The sequence below is a fragment of the Drosophila suzukii genome, chromosome 3, assembly GCF_043229965.1.
Source record: "Drosophila suzukii chromosome 3, CBGP_Dsuzu_IsoJpt1.0, whole genome shotgun sequence".
NCBI lineage: Eukaryota > Metazoa > Arthropoda > Insecta > Diptera > Drosophilidae > Drosophila > Drosophila suzukii.
The window spans coordinates 57,848,086-57,861,474 of record NC_092082.1 but is presented as its reverse complement, the minus strand read 5'-3'; the positions used below and the strand labels follow the sequence as shown (position 1 = coordinate 57,861,474).

General features: G+C 37.6%; 1 long non-coding RNA gene across 1 annotated transcript in view; it reads left to right on the top strand.

Moving 5' to 3' along the window:
* LOC139353031 (uncharacterized) overlaps positions 1-12,601 on the top strand; it is a 329,712-nt gene extending 317,111 nt beyond the window's left edge. The window contains exons 3-4 of the long non-coding RNA XR_011604134.1: positions 10,710-11,803; positions 11,856-12,601. This is a non-coding gene — a long non-coding RNA (uncharacterized lncRNA). The remainder of the gene's footprint in view (positions 1-10,709; positions 11,804-11,855) is intronic.
* The last annotated feature ends 788 nt before the right edge of the window (positions 12,602-13,389 follow it).

Below are 13,389 nucleotides of genomic sequence, written 5' to 3'. Positions count from 1 at the left end.
TCGTCCTCTCAAATTGTTTATCATGATTCGCACTTTGGCTATTGATTCGGTTGGTTTAAATATATTTCAATGCATGTTTGAATGCTTGATTTTCACTTGTTATCCAATTGTATTATTTGAGGATATTGGTCCTTGGTTATGCATGAGTTCACTTTAGCTTTGGTTGGCTCGATTAACACATTAATATTGCATCACTACTTTCTCCGACGTATGCTATTGGTCGCTACGCTCTGATCGGATGGTTTCTACAGCTGAACAAATTTCAGGAGCATGGAGATCACGGATACTGCGTCCACAAACATCGCAGATATCGGATGTCGTCCTTATTGTTGATCTTCTCCACGTTCTTTGATGACAATAGCGGCGCTGGTTCGACACAAGTTTATTTCGAGCTGCAATTGTGTTCTCCTCAAGGACTGTTGAATATGGTGGCTGGTCCTGGTGGCAGAAGACTCCATTGATGACTGCCCCAGGGAAAGTCGCCTTCCCTCGAAGCTGCCGGCTTCCGTCAGCGAGACACCAAAATGGATTCTCTCCCTTTCTCTGTTTGTCTAAGGTCTTTTATACCAGACTAGAGCTTTTACTTGGCTGCGGGTATGGATCGGATAAACTAGGTGTTCCCACCTAGAATTACTGTTTCTTGATATCTGCTATCTTGGGAGTCAACGGCCGGCAGTTGCCCTTTGCCAGCTACCGGAGTAAGGTTACCAATAGGTCGATAGTGGCCGTTGTTCTGGCCATGCGACACCCGAGAATTGCCGATTTGTTTTTTCTTCTGCCTTTACCAGTATGAGTCTGGTTAGTCACATGTACCGCTCCCCCTGGCTAAAGATTCGTCGTTGTTTCTCTCTGTGAATCTTTCTATGTGGAGGGCGTACGTAACAGGGATTATTCATCGATGAAGGTGGTAATCTAAATGCTCAAAATAAATGTATCAAAAAAGTAACTAAACCTTTAGACAACATTGATTTAGCAAATTAAGAAAAAATATAACTGTAAATATTAATCGCCGACTCACAAAAATTTCAAGCTTAGAAAATAAAATTGAATTCTATAATAAGAGGGCAGACAGCGCTGACCAAATTTTTGGAAAAATTCTGGAAAAAATTAAAACTATTGAGGACTATATACTTTATTATGTAACAAAACCGATATCATTACCGGAAAAAAAACCAAAATTGAGTCAGAAGGTTTCGCTTTTCAGCCTATTAGAAGAATATGACTAAGCGAGAAATTATAAATGAGTGGGACGGACCATCTCGAAAACACTTTCAAAGAGTGATTACAAGGGGAATAAACAATCTGTGGCAAGCCAATTCGGTTAAAATGGGAGCCTTTTCAAAATGTAATGCAAATGATGTTTCTCAAGCCATGGCGAGAATATTTAAATCGGGTCATGGAAAACAAAAAAACCGGCAAACTGATTGATATGTATCATAATCACGAAATCTTGGCCATTTGCTGTTTACTTTATCGATATTCTCTTTTATTATGTACACTCTTACATACCAAAAATACCACAGCTATACAGAGCCGAATAAAGTCAGTTGGACAATAAATCTCAACCCGATCTGTCGTCTCCTTTTAATCGGAACACAACACTGATGATAGCACTCCAGTACTCTAAAAGCTTCTACAGTTGAACGTTTCAATAGAACTCTTGAAGAATTAAGGCGGCGTTAGTTTAGATTCAATAGAAAATATAAGTGGATAGATATGTATATGCAATTAATTAATAAATATAATAATAGAAAAATGAGTCCAAGTAAAGCCAATTCTTCCAATGAAGAACAAATATTACAAACATCCTATATTCACCTGAAAATATTTCTTGCAAGTAAATTCCGTAAGGGGGACCACGTTCGTACTAGTAAATATAAACATGCCTTTGAAAAAGGGTAAACACCAAACTATACAACTAAAATCTTTAAAATTAGAAAGGTAAAGAATACATACCCTAAAACATACTTACCTGAACATTAAGATGGTAGCCCGATTCAGGGCTGATTCAATAAAGAAGAACTCAAAAAAACACGATGTGTGGGGACACATACCTAGTTGAAAAAGTTGTAGGCCGAAAAGTGGTTAAGTGGATGAGGCTTTCGAAGACTAGCTGGACACATAAAGAAAAAATTTTGTAGTATAGCAAATGATATATTTAATTAATTTTTATTTTATATATATCTTAGATTAAGTTTAATATTAATATTTTTGCACAATGTTTTAAACTAAAATTAAAAATAAGAAATATACTTTTTACAAACTCAAAGTAAATTTCATTTATATTTTCCAAGTTCTCGATCATAATAAAACATCTCCAATTTAACTGATTTATAAAATAGTTTTTTCATTATGCTTCTTTTGATATTTAAGGTTATCTAATGATTCTCCAAAATGAATTTGACTCTAGCCAAATGTTGAATTTTCTATAATATTTTTTTCGATTAATCTCTGAAGTTTTATTGATGTCGTACCATGGTCTTCATTACTTGACTCTAAAAATTGTGCTTCGTTTACGTTACGATTTCTTTTGTTACCTTTGCTACAAAGAATTTTTTTTATTAGCTTTAATTTTATATATTTTGAGTGCTTTTGGTGTAAACTTTGTTATATTTCCATATAGTGAGGGCCCAGATAATAAATCGTTTTTATTGTGTTCAATTTTCAGATTTCTACAAGTTCTGTCATGAGCTTACCGTTAAGCTCATCCTTAAAGAATCCTAAACTTTCTTGTTAACTCCTTTGAAGCTATATAGATAAATTCTTTAATCTGAATAGTACGATGTATCAAGTTTTGCTTCAAGATCATTACGAATATCTTTATAAAAATCCTCAGTTTTTATTGTGTAGATAAATGAAATAGTATCCATTTTAGTATTTTTCTTATTTCCCAGGTCAGCAATTAATTTCTTTACCTTATCCTCTTTAGAGGCCAGACAATTTGACGGACCAAATGGAAGATCATTTTAAAGATCATGAAAACGGTACGGATATATTAAGTCCACTTCCAAAAAATAACCGTATTGTCTATTAAATGGAATGTTATGAATATCAAAATTGTCTATGTCTGTGGTAGACATCCACTTAAAGCCTTTATATGGTGAAGGTTGTGACATTGTCCAACCATACAAGTTATTCGTATCCACATACATTAAAAAGTAAGGCTCCATCGAAGAATCATAATCCGACAAATATTTATTATTTTCTTTTGTATATCTATGACAACATTGAACTAAACCACCTCGAATGCTACTTTAAATAAATCTATACATATCTATAAATGTCAGCAATTCAAGTTGAACATTTGTTCATTCCGAACGAACATGGTTTGCCCACTTATTCTTTTGCAAGAAACATCTGCAGGATTGACAAAACTGATGTTGGTTATTCATTTTTATACCCGTTACTCGTAGAGTAAAAGGGTATACTAGATTCGTCGGCAGAAGGAAGCGTTTCCGACCCCACAAAGTATATATATTCTTGATCAGGATCATTAGCCGAGTCGATCTAGCCGTAACCGTCTGTCCGTCAGTCCGTCTGTCTGTCTGTCCGGATGAACGCTGAGATCTCGAAAACTATAAGAGATAGGCTATTGAGACTTAGCGTGCAGATTCCTGAGCTTCTTACGCAGCACAAGTTTGTTTCAGCAGAGTGCCACGCCCACTCTAACGCCCACAAACCGCTTAAAACTGTGGCTCCTACAGTTTTGATGCTAGAATAAAAATTTTAACTGAAATGTATTGTTCTTATCAATACCTACATATCAAATGACCCAAAAAAAAGTTTGTCACGCCCACTCTAACGCCCACAAACCGCCCAAGCCTGTGACGCCTACAATTTTCATGCTAGTTTACAAATTTTGACTGAAATGTATTGGTCTCGTCAATACGTATCGATTGATTCAAAAAAAATTTCCCACGCCCACTCTAACGCCCATAACGCTTAAATCTGTTGGTAGGTGGCGCATTTTACGCTTAAATCTGTTTATCTGTTTAAATCTGCTTATATCTGGTAGCTGGCGCATTTTTATCTCGCTTTGCTGCTTGCATATCTCCATTTCCCTTTGGTCCCTTTAACTGAGTAACGGGTATCTGATAATCGATGTACTCGACTATAGCGTTCTTCCTTGTTTTGTATTCTTTTTGTTTAAATTCCTTTTTTCACGATCACTTTTCACTTTTACTTAGGTTGTGTTTGACGTAGCAGAGTATCCCACTTCAAGACTATTTTTGGAAGACTAGCTACTATCCACTATCTTTTATAGTGTTTAAGTGGACGTGTACGATAATATTATGCTACAAAACTGACTTTTTATTTCGAGTTAAAATTACAGGTACGGAGAATGGAAAATATTTCCTTGACTGAGATATGTCGGCTACTTGCGAGTTGTTGCGCGGTCGTGATTTCAACCCCTATTATGGGAACGTCGTATGTCGTATGAGGTCGTTGGCGTGAGGCCCAAGATCTTGTCAATGAGCGTGCGCCTTCTGGGTTGTGCATGTATCCCTTTTATTGCGGTCAGGTAATTGACAGGTGCGCATGTTCGGGTAGCTCTTGCTTGAATCCCTTTTATGACATGTTTATGACCCATTTGTGGAAAGGAGAGAATCTTAGACAATTTACCAGTTAAACGTTCTGGGGCGGAAACAAAAATGTGTATTTGAAAATATTCCACATCTGAGAATCATTGACTTGTGAGATTTATTTTATTGGGGTTCTTTTGATATCTAAAATAGTTTTACAATCATAGGAAACATTATTCCCCAACATGGTCGGACATGTTCTTCTAAGATAACCATCTTTGAATACTTTGGGTGTGCGACCTTTCACACGTGCACAGCAACACCTGTGATAATGAGGCAAAAGGGTACGTGATCACACCTTTCCCCAACATGATCGGATATGTTCCTCTAAGATAACAACCTTTGGATATGGTTGTGCGACCTTTCTCACGTACACGTTTTTCACCTGACTATTAATTGCACATAATGAGGGGAAGGATACATGATCAATATTGTTACATGGGGATGTAGAGGCGATGGGGGCAATTAAGTATACTCTTTATGGGCATGATCGTGACATTTTTATGACCTCAAAGCCCATTAAAATCAGTTAATTTTTTTAATTATGCTAATTGTCCTACAACCCGCATATATTAATGAGGGGGGAGGGGGGGCCTGGGGCCATTAATATGCTAATTGTCCTAGAACCCGTCTTTCCCAACTACTGGTGTCCACCTCCACTAGAAATAATTGGAGTTTATTAACTACTATAACCCATATAAGAGGGGAGAGTACACTTCCTTGCGGGGTTCCTCTACTGAGAGTCCTGGTCGATTGTGCTGCTCCCATAGTGAAGTACACTACCCTACTCGTAAGCATGGTATGTATGAGTCCCACTATAGGCCGCCCAATGCCCAGTTTAGTCAGAGCTCCAGTGATAGCCGCTGGGGTGAAGTTGTTAAAAGCGTCTAAGAGTATTTCTTGCAGCTGAATCCCCTCTCTATACAAGATACTAAGGAGTGGATTGCGGAATTTGTTGATCTGCGTTTACGGTACTCACGTTTCACATTGGAAAGTAGGCTGGGTTGGTAGTTAGTCTGATGTGGGTATCAATTAGTCTTTTAAAAAACATTTCGGATGGAAGTCTTTTGGGGTGATGTGGCCTAAACATTACTTTAACTTCCAGCCATCTGGGTGGTATGTGGTTAAGTCCTAGACAGCTGCGAAAGATGACTGTCGGCCAAGGGAGGGTTGTGTTGAGTTTCCGTTGTAGTTGGGCTGGGAAGAACCCGTCAGGGCCGGGGGCTTTGAAGGGCTTAAAAGAGTTGGTCTTGGTCTTGGTATTGGCTATGCTGTGATCGTCGAGGTTCTGCTCTAGTTCAAGGGTTTCCTGGCTGTTTTCCATCCATGTGTCAGCATTGGTTTTTCGGTAGCCAATGGTTGCTGGAGGTTTCGCTAAGATCCTTTTGAGTCTGGATGCCTCCGCAGCAGTTAGCCCATTCTCTTCGTTTCGATAGTCTACTTTCCTTTTTATATAAGCTCAGCTTCGTTTTTGTTGTACTTGAAGTAAGTTCTGCACTCGCTTTTAAGATTTGTCATGGTTGTGTCCCACCAAGGCGGTTTTTGCTTTGTTTTCACTGTTCTGTTTGGGCAAGCCTTTTTTATGGCTTCACTGCAGATGTCAGTGAATGTATTTACTAGGTTATCTAATTCTTGACTATTGAGTACGTGCGTCGGTGGCGTGTATAAGTTCCTTGTAAGAAGTTTTTTGAGGTAACCCCAGTTGGTTAGTCTTAGATTTGTAATGTCCTCCGCGGGAGGGCATTCTAGAGTTATTGTAATTTCTATGTACCAGTGGTCAAAGAATGAGTGTTTGACCCCAACTTTCTACGGTTCAAGTTGATTGAGCAGGGGATAAGATATTAGGGTAATTCTATTCATGAAAGTTGGGTCATTACCTTCATTGCAAATAAGTAGATTTCATTGAAGAAGATAGTCAGAATATCTCACATCTTTCATTTGTGCTTGGTTCGAGTTAGTGACCCCTCCCAGGATGAGTTCCTTAGATGAGTGTGCGTGTATGAGTTGTTGTGTTATTGTGTTTGGTAATTTCCCGTCGTGTGTGTGTTTAGCTCTAGCCTGACCGTGGTGAGGTCGCCTTCGCTAAACTGTGGAATTAGAATTGCCTTACTGTGTGCTTTAGAAAGAATATAAGTCCTTGGTTTACCCTTACCCTTGGTGTGAAGTAGCTTGTATAGGGGGTTGATATGCCGCAGATGTTGTTACCAACAGTCCATGGCTCATGGATTGCCTGCTGCCAGGCGGTTGAGGAAGGCAGTAGATGTTAACTTGCTGTGGTGTAGATTAATCTGTAGATACTGCACCATCTTGAGGGATGAACTCGGACTGGGTACCCTCTGCTTCCTCCACTATGTCCTGAGGCACAGTGCGCCTCGGTCGGATAGTGTCCTGTGTGCACAACTGTCTCAAGTTATCGGAGAGCTCTGAGTCGGTTGGCACCTACACAACCTCCTGTTAGAAGCTTCGGCTTAAAACTTGTCAAGAGGCTTAGAAAAGCCTCTGGCTCAGAGAGGACGGCAGCCACACCTTCGGGACGGGATATCCGCAGCCTCGCATACGGTCAACTTGGCCCCGGGGTAGATGACTACAGTGCCACAATCGCAAGTTTGCCTAACCAGACCTCATTGGATTCTTGGGATCCTGCCGCTTTTATCGTTCTGGTCGATGACTCCAATGATCTTCAGATCCTTTACGACTTCCACAAAAGATCTAGACCATGTTCTCTGTTTTTGATGGTATTTAAACATCCTACGGTTTTGGAGCAGCTTGATCCATTTGCCGATTCTGTTCCGCTTCCTTTCCTTCTATTCAGCTATTATGAGGGGCGTGTACCATAGTTGGGACAGAGCTCTAAATTCTCTTTCAGACTTGGCTTGTCCCTTTGCTCGACAGGAGCAGCGTTTTCAAATTAGTTTTTCAGTTTGCTTTCGGGATTTAGGCATATGGCATTAAGCGGCGCCGATGCTGGTCATAACAAAGGCTGTATAATTTGTATACCCTTGCAGAGGGTCTATTGATTTCAATCAGAAGTTTGCAACGCAGTGAAGGAGACGTTTCCGACCCCATACAGTATGTATATTATTGATCAGCATGACTTGACGAGTCGATCTAGCCATGTCCGTCTGTCCGACCGCTTCTACGCAAACTAGTCTCTTAGTTTAAAAGCTATCGGGCTGAAACTTTCCCAAAAGTCTTTTTTCTTTTGCAGGTAGTATATAAATAAGTCGCAAACAGCCGGATCAGACAACTATATCTTATTAAATATTTGGTGTATTTTAACATTTAACCTCCGAGGCTTGGAAATAACTTTTTATACCCGTTACTCGTAGAGTAAAAGGGTATACTAGATTCGTCGGAAAGTATGTAACAGGCAGAAGGAAGCGTTTCCGACCCCATAAAGTATATATATTCTTGATCAGGATCACTAGCCGAGTCGATCTAGCCATGTCCGTCTGTCCGTCTGTCTGTCCGGATGAACGCTGAGATCTCGGAAACTATGGGAGCTAGGCTATTGAGATTTGGCGTGCAGATTCCTGAGTTTCTTACGCAGCGCAAGTTTGTTTGTTTGAGTGCCACGCCCACTCTATCGCCCACAAAACGCCCAAAACTGTGGCTCCTACAGCTTTGATGCTAGAATAAAAATTTTAACTGAAATGTAATGTTCTCATCAATACCTATCGATTGACCCAAAAAAAAGTTTGCCACGCCCACCCTAACGCCCATAAACCGCCCACAAACTTCAAAAAATCGTAAATATGAACGTGGATATCTCGGAAACTATCAAAGATAGAGAATTGGGATTTCAGATTTAGATTTCGTAGCCTTATACGCAGCGAAAGTTTGTTACGCGAATATGCCGCGCCTAGTCACAAACCGCGAAAACCTGTGACGCCCACAATTTGTATGCTAGATACAAAATTTTAACTGAAATGTATTGGTCTCGTCAATACCTATCGATTGGCGCATTTTAATCTCGCTTTGCTACTTGCATATCTCTATTTAGCTGAGTAACGGGTATCTGATAGTCGAGGTACTGGACTATAGCGTTCTTCCTTGTTTTAATTAGTTTTGGGTTTCGAATTTAATTTTATCAAAATCGGACGACTATATAATATAGCTGCCATAGGAACGATCGGAAAATTGGTTGGAAAATAATATGAAACAAATTATAGCTTCCGTGTTTTTTAATATATAACCTCCTACGCTTGGAAATAACATTTTTTAATTAGTTCTGAATTTCGAATTTCATTTTATCAAAATCGAACGACTATATCATATAGCTGCCATAGGAACGATCGGAAAATTGGTCGGAAAATAATATGAAACAAACTTTAGCTTCGGTGTTTTCTGACGTATGTACTATTGGGAATATCATTTTTGTATTTTTAAATTTAATTAATATAACTGCAAGGGTATACAAGCTTCGGCTTGCCGAAGTTAACTTCCTTTCTTGTAAGAGTTGCCCAGGACCGGTGGTGCTCCTCGCACAGGTAGTATAGTTTTTTGGAGATGTCCGAGGCTCACTTTTTCGCAATGGCGGGTATGCTGCTCCTTGCACTGGCTGTATAATTTCTTAGAGATCTCCGGAACTCAGGCACAGGCAGGCGATTTTTTGGGTGATAAAATATGCTGACGCTAGCGCTTATGTCATCCAAAACCTATTTGTGAGATCGTATCATGTCGCACTCAAGATATGCCTGCAAATTTTGTTTACTTAACACTGCAACAAAGTGTTACAGCGTGTTAAATGAAAGAGATACATATATATACATTTATACCCTTGCAGAGGGTATTATGATTTCGGTCAGAAGTTTGCAACGCAGAGAAGGAGACGTTTCCGACCCCATAAAGTATATATATTCTTTATCAGCGTCACTAGACGAGTCGATCTAGCCATGTCCGTCTGTCCGTCCATTTCTACGCAAGCTAGTCTCTCAGTTTCAAAGCAATCGGGCTTTAACTTTACCAAAAGTCTTCTTTCTTTTGCAGGTAGTATATAAGTCGCAACCAGCGGGATCGGACCACTATATCTTATAGCTCCCATAGGAATAATCGGCAAAAAAATGTTAAAAAAGTATATCTTTGGTGTTTTTAACATAACTTGGAAATACATTTTTTTTATTAGTTCTGAATTTTGAATTTAATTTATCAAAATCGGACGGCTATATCATATAGCTGCCATTGGAACGATCGGAAAATTGAAAATTGGAAAACTCGGTGCTTTTTGATATATTAACTTCTACTCCTGGAAATATCATTCTTTTAATAAATTTAAATAAAATCGTCCGACTTAATAGCTGCCATAGAAACGATCGGATAATTAAGGCCAAAATAACGGGAACAACTTGCAAGGGTATACAAAATTTGGCATGCCGAAGCTAACTTCTTTTCTTGTTTTTTTTTTTGTTATTTTTGCGTATGTATGGCCAAGCTACAATTGATTATGTACTAAGCATTTTTAGCCTATCTTCATAATGTTTTTGTTTTGTGTGTTTTCCCGTTACTCGTAGAGTAAATGGGTGTACTAGATTCGACGGAAAGTATGTAACAGGTAGAAGGGAGCGTTCGCGACCCCATAAAGCTTGTTCTTGATCAGGTTCACTAGCCCAGTTGATATAGCCATGTCCGTCAGTACTTCTGTCCGTATGAACGCTAAGATTTCGGAAACTATACAAGCTTGAATGCAGATTCTTGAGCTTCCTGCGCAGCCCAAGTTTGTTTCGGCAGAATAAATAGATTAAAATCCTGTATCATTAAATTTCCTGCAAAGTCTGGACTTCTTATTTCATAGGTATCAGCTCTTTATTGAACCATGATGGCTTGTTGAAGACTAACGAATACTAATATTTAAGTTCAGTTTCTTAAACTAAACTACTTGGGGAGATGAAAAAAAAAGGTATAGATTTTTTAACAGATGTTCGAACACCTCGTTTCTATGGCCAAATATATTTTTCATCTATAGGAGAGTGACAATTTTCGTGATAAGAATCTTGATTTCCTCTCTTTTTATATGATCGTTTTATGCGTAAAAGAGATTTTCATTATTTTTAATATGTTACCCATATCTTTAAATTAAAAAGTTTTGTTATCTTATGCCCATATCATATTTATTTATATATAATTTAGGCAAAGCGATATAGGATTACGGCGCTATCAAACAAAGGATCTATTTTTACATCTTCTTATACCGACGCTAACAGTTATTTTCACTGTTGTTCAGCTCCACTATTTTCACCGACGTTTCATGGAGTCTGTACGACGTCCAATACCTTATGAACGGCAAAATCGTGGTACCCACTTGGCATTTATTGCGGAAGTTGATAGTCAAACAAAAGTTCTTTATATACATAGGCAGTCATGGAAAGTATTCTTTTATGTCGGGTTTAAAAAATTACGTGCAAAAGGACGCAGATTGTTTAGTCCAGGAAAACTTGTAACTTGGGGATTTTTGGAAACTCATATGATAAAGGCAGTTGTACTGGCATGCTTTTATTGTGCTATTTCTGAAGTTTGTTTCTTAAATTTATTTTTGGTGGTTTTGTCTTTACTAAGCATTTGCGTAAATCGATTTGTTAGGCGATTTATTTTTAGAGCTGTTACTTTTTGGATTTCGGTATTGGTGCTTATGAAAATGATATATCAAATAAAGTATCTGGATCAAAACAATTACAACTACAAATGCGTAACAAAATCAAATATTAATTTCGAAGAACGTCAGTAAAGAATTTATTTTTAGAAAAACATCACTGTTAATTTTGCGGAGTGGATGGGCCTACGAAAAACTGGAAATGTGTTCGGAATTCACTTGCGCTACATATCGCCGTATATTGTTTATATGATTGTAACGTCATTGCATGCAGTTGTAAAGCTTCGAGACCATTTAATACGATACTCGACTTATAACCAAAAAGACAGGAATGTTTTGTTTCCAGATATTACAAGGCAAGATGCGGAACGTGATTTTCCAGGACTATTAAAATATGTTCTTAATTATGGATTTTTTAAATTTGGATTAGAAATTACTCTAATTGGACTTGTGTCAACCATTGCTCACAGACGCGATATTTTGGCATTGACTTATTTAATATGGCTAATTCTATTGTTGTGCCTTAACCGAGTACAATGTGCACGAATTTGGGAAATTTTTCAATTATATTTTGTTGTATCTATTTTTGTGCAATATTTGTATCTATTAAATTTCCCTCCTAATATTTGCGATGGTAAGTATTTAAATAATTTAAAGCTGAGAATATACATATATATTTTTCACAGTATCAAGAAAAGCGTCTTCGCTGTGGAGCATTTTGGAAAAAAAAAAGAATTATAAGTCAACTCTAATGCTTGATTATATACTTCTTTTGCTTATTTCAAGACAGCGAAAATCGTTTAGAGTGGAGATTCGCCATATTAAGGATTTATCTTACCGCGGTGGCGATAATATAAACGTTGTTAATAATATAGCTAGGCTTGGGCATGTCTTTTTCGAAAATCCTACCCATGATTTCTGTTCTTATGTTCGAAATTACGCTGATGTTTTCAAAACTGCCATATTTTGCAGTTTTTTTTGGATCACTCTGGCTGTTGTATTTCTGGGTGGCGTTTGCAGTTTGGATATTCTTTCCTTAGGCTACATAATATTTGCGTTGGTTTTCTTATTACAGGGTTCTGAGGTATACTTGCAAAACATTCATTATATTATTTGCCGTTGGAACTGCCTGATTGCCTTTAATATATTTAATATTATAGTAAAATCTTTCATTATTGTACTCGAAGATTCAGGGATAATTGATAAGGAGTCCTTGTTAAGTGTAGCTTTTAATGTTATGCACCAAAGAGCATCCTTTGAAAATGAACATGTCACAAAAGTATCAGAAATAAATGAGCTTAAAAGAAAACATGGGAAATATTACTATGGCCCAAACAATATAATCTTAAACAATACTTTAATCTGGCATGCGATTATATTTTCTTTTGTTATTTTTCAACGTAGAATTTTTCGTTCATATTATTTTTGTCATGTTATAATGGATACACAAGCAAATACTATTCTTGCTTCAAGGTAAGTAGTTTTTAAGTGGCTGATATGTTTCCGTTTGTGTAAGCAGAAGGCTTGTAGATTTGCTAATCAAAATTTTTGTGCCACTTATTTATTAATTGAAAACTAATTATTGTAAACATATTTATATTAGGAACTCTGTAACATCTTAGTAAAATCAGTATGCATTGCTTAGTTTCAAATTCAGTTTGAAGGTATAAAAGGAACCATTTCAGATCGTTTACTTTATCGCTGAAATTTTTTGTTGAATTTTCCACAATTAGGCTGTTCATAATATAAGGAAATATCAGTAAAGGGCAGTGGCACATTGTTTTGAACGAAGCTCTAAGTCTTTGACAATGTCTTCTATCGTTCATAGTTCCGTTCAAAGAAATCAAAAAACTATTTTCAGTTTGAGGTTCAAATTAAAAGGATTTTGACTTTTCAAATGATTTGACAAACTAACAAACAGGAATCCATTCGTCTGTAATCGCATCTCAAATGTAGCATAATAACAGAATTTTTCGTGAAACGAGAGTTGTTAGGACTTATGGGTTCTGGGACAATTTGCTTATTGGGCCGCCCCTCACTAACTAGCATATTAATCACCCCCGCCCCCTCATTTGTGTATGCAGTTTCTAGAACATTAGAATTATCCATAAATTAACTGACTTAAGGGGGATTATATGTCATAAAAATGTCACGATCATGTCCATAAAGAGTATACTTAATTGCACCCACCCCCACTCCCCCATGAGACAAAACTGATCC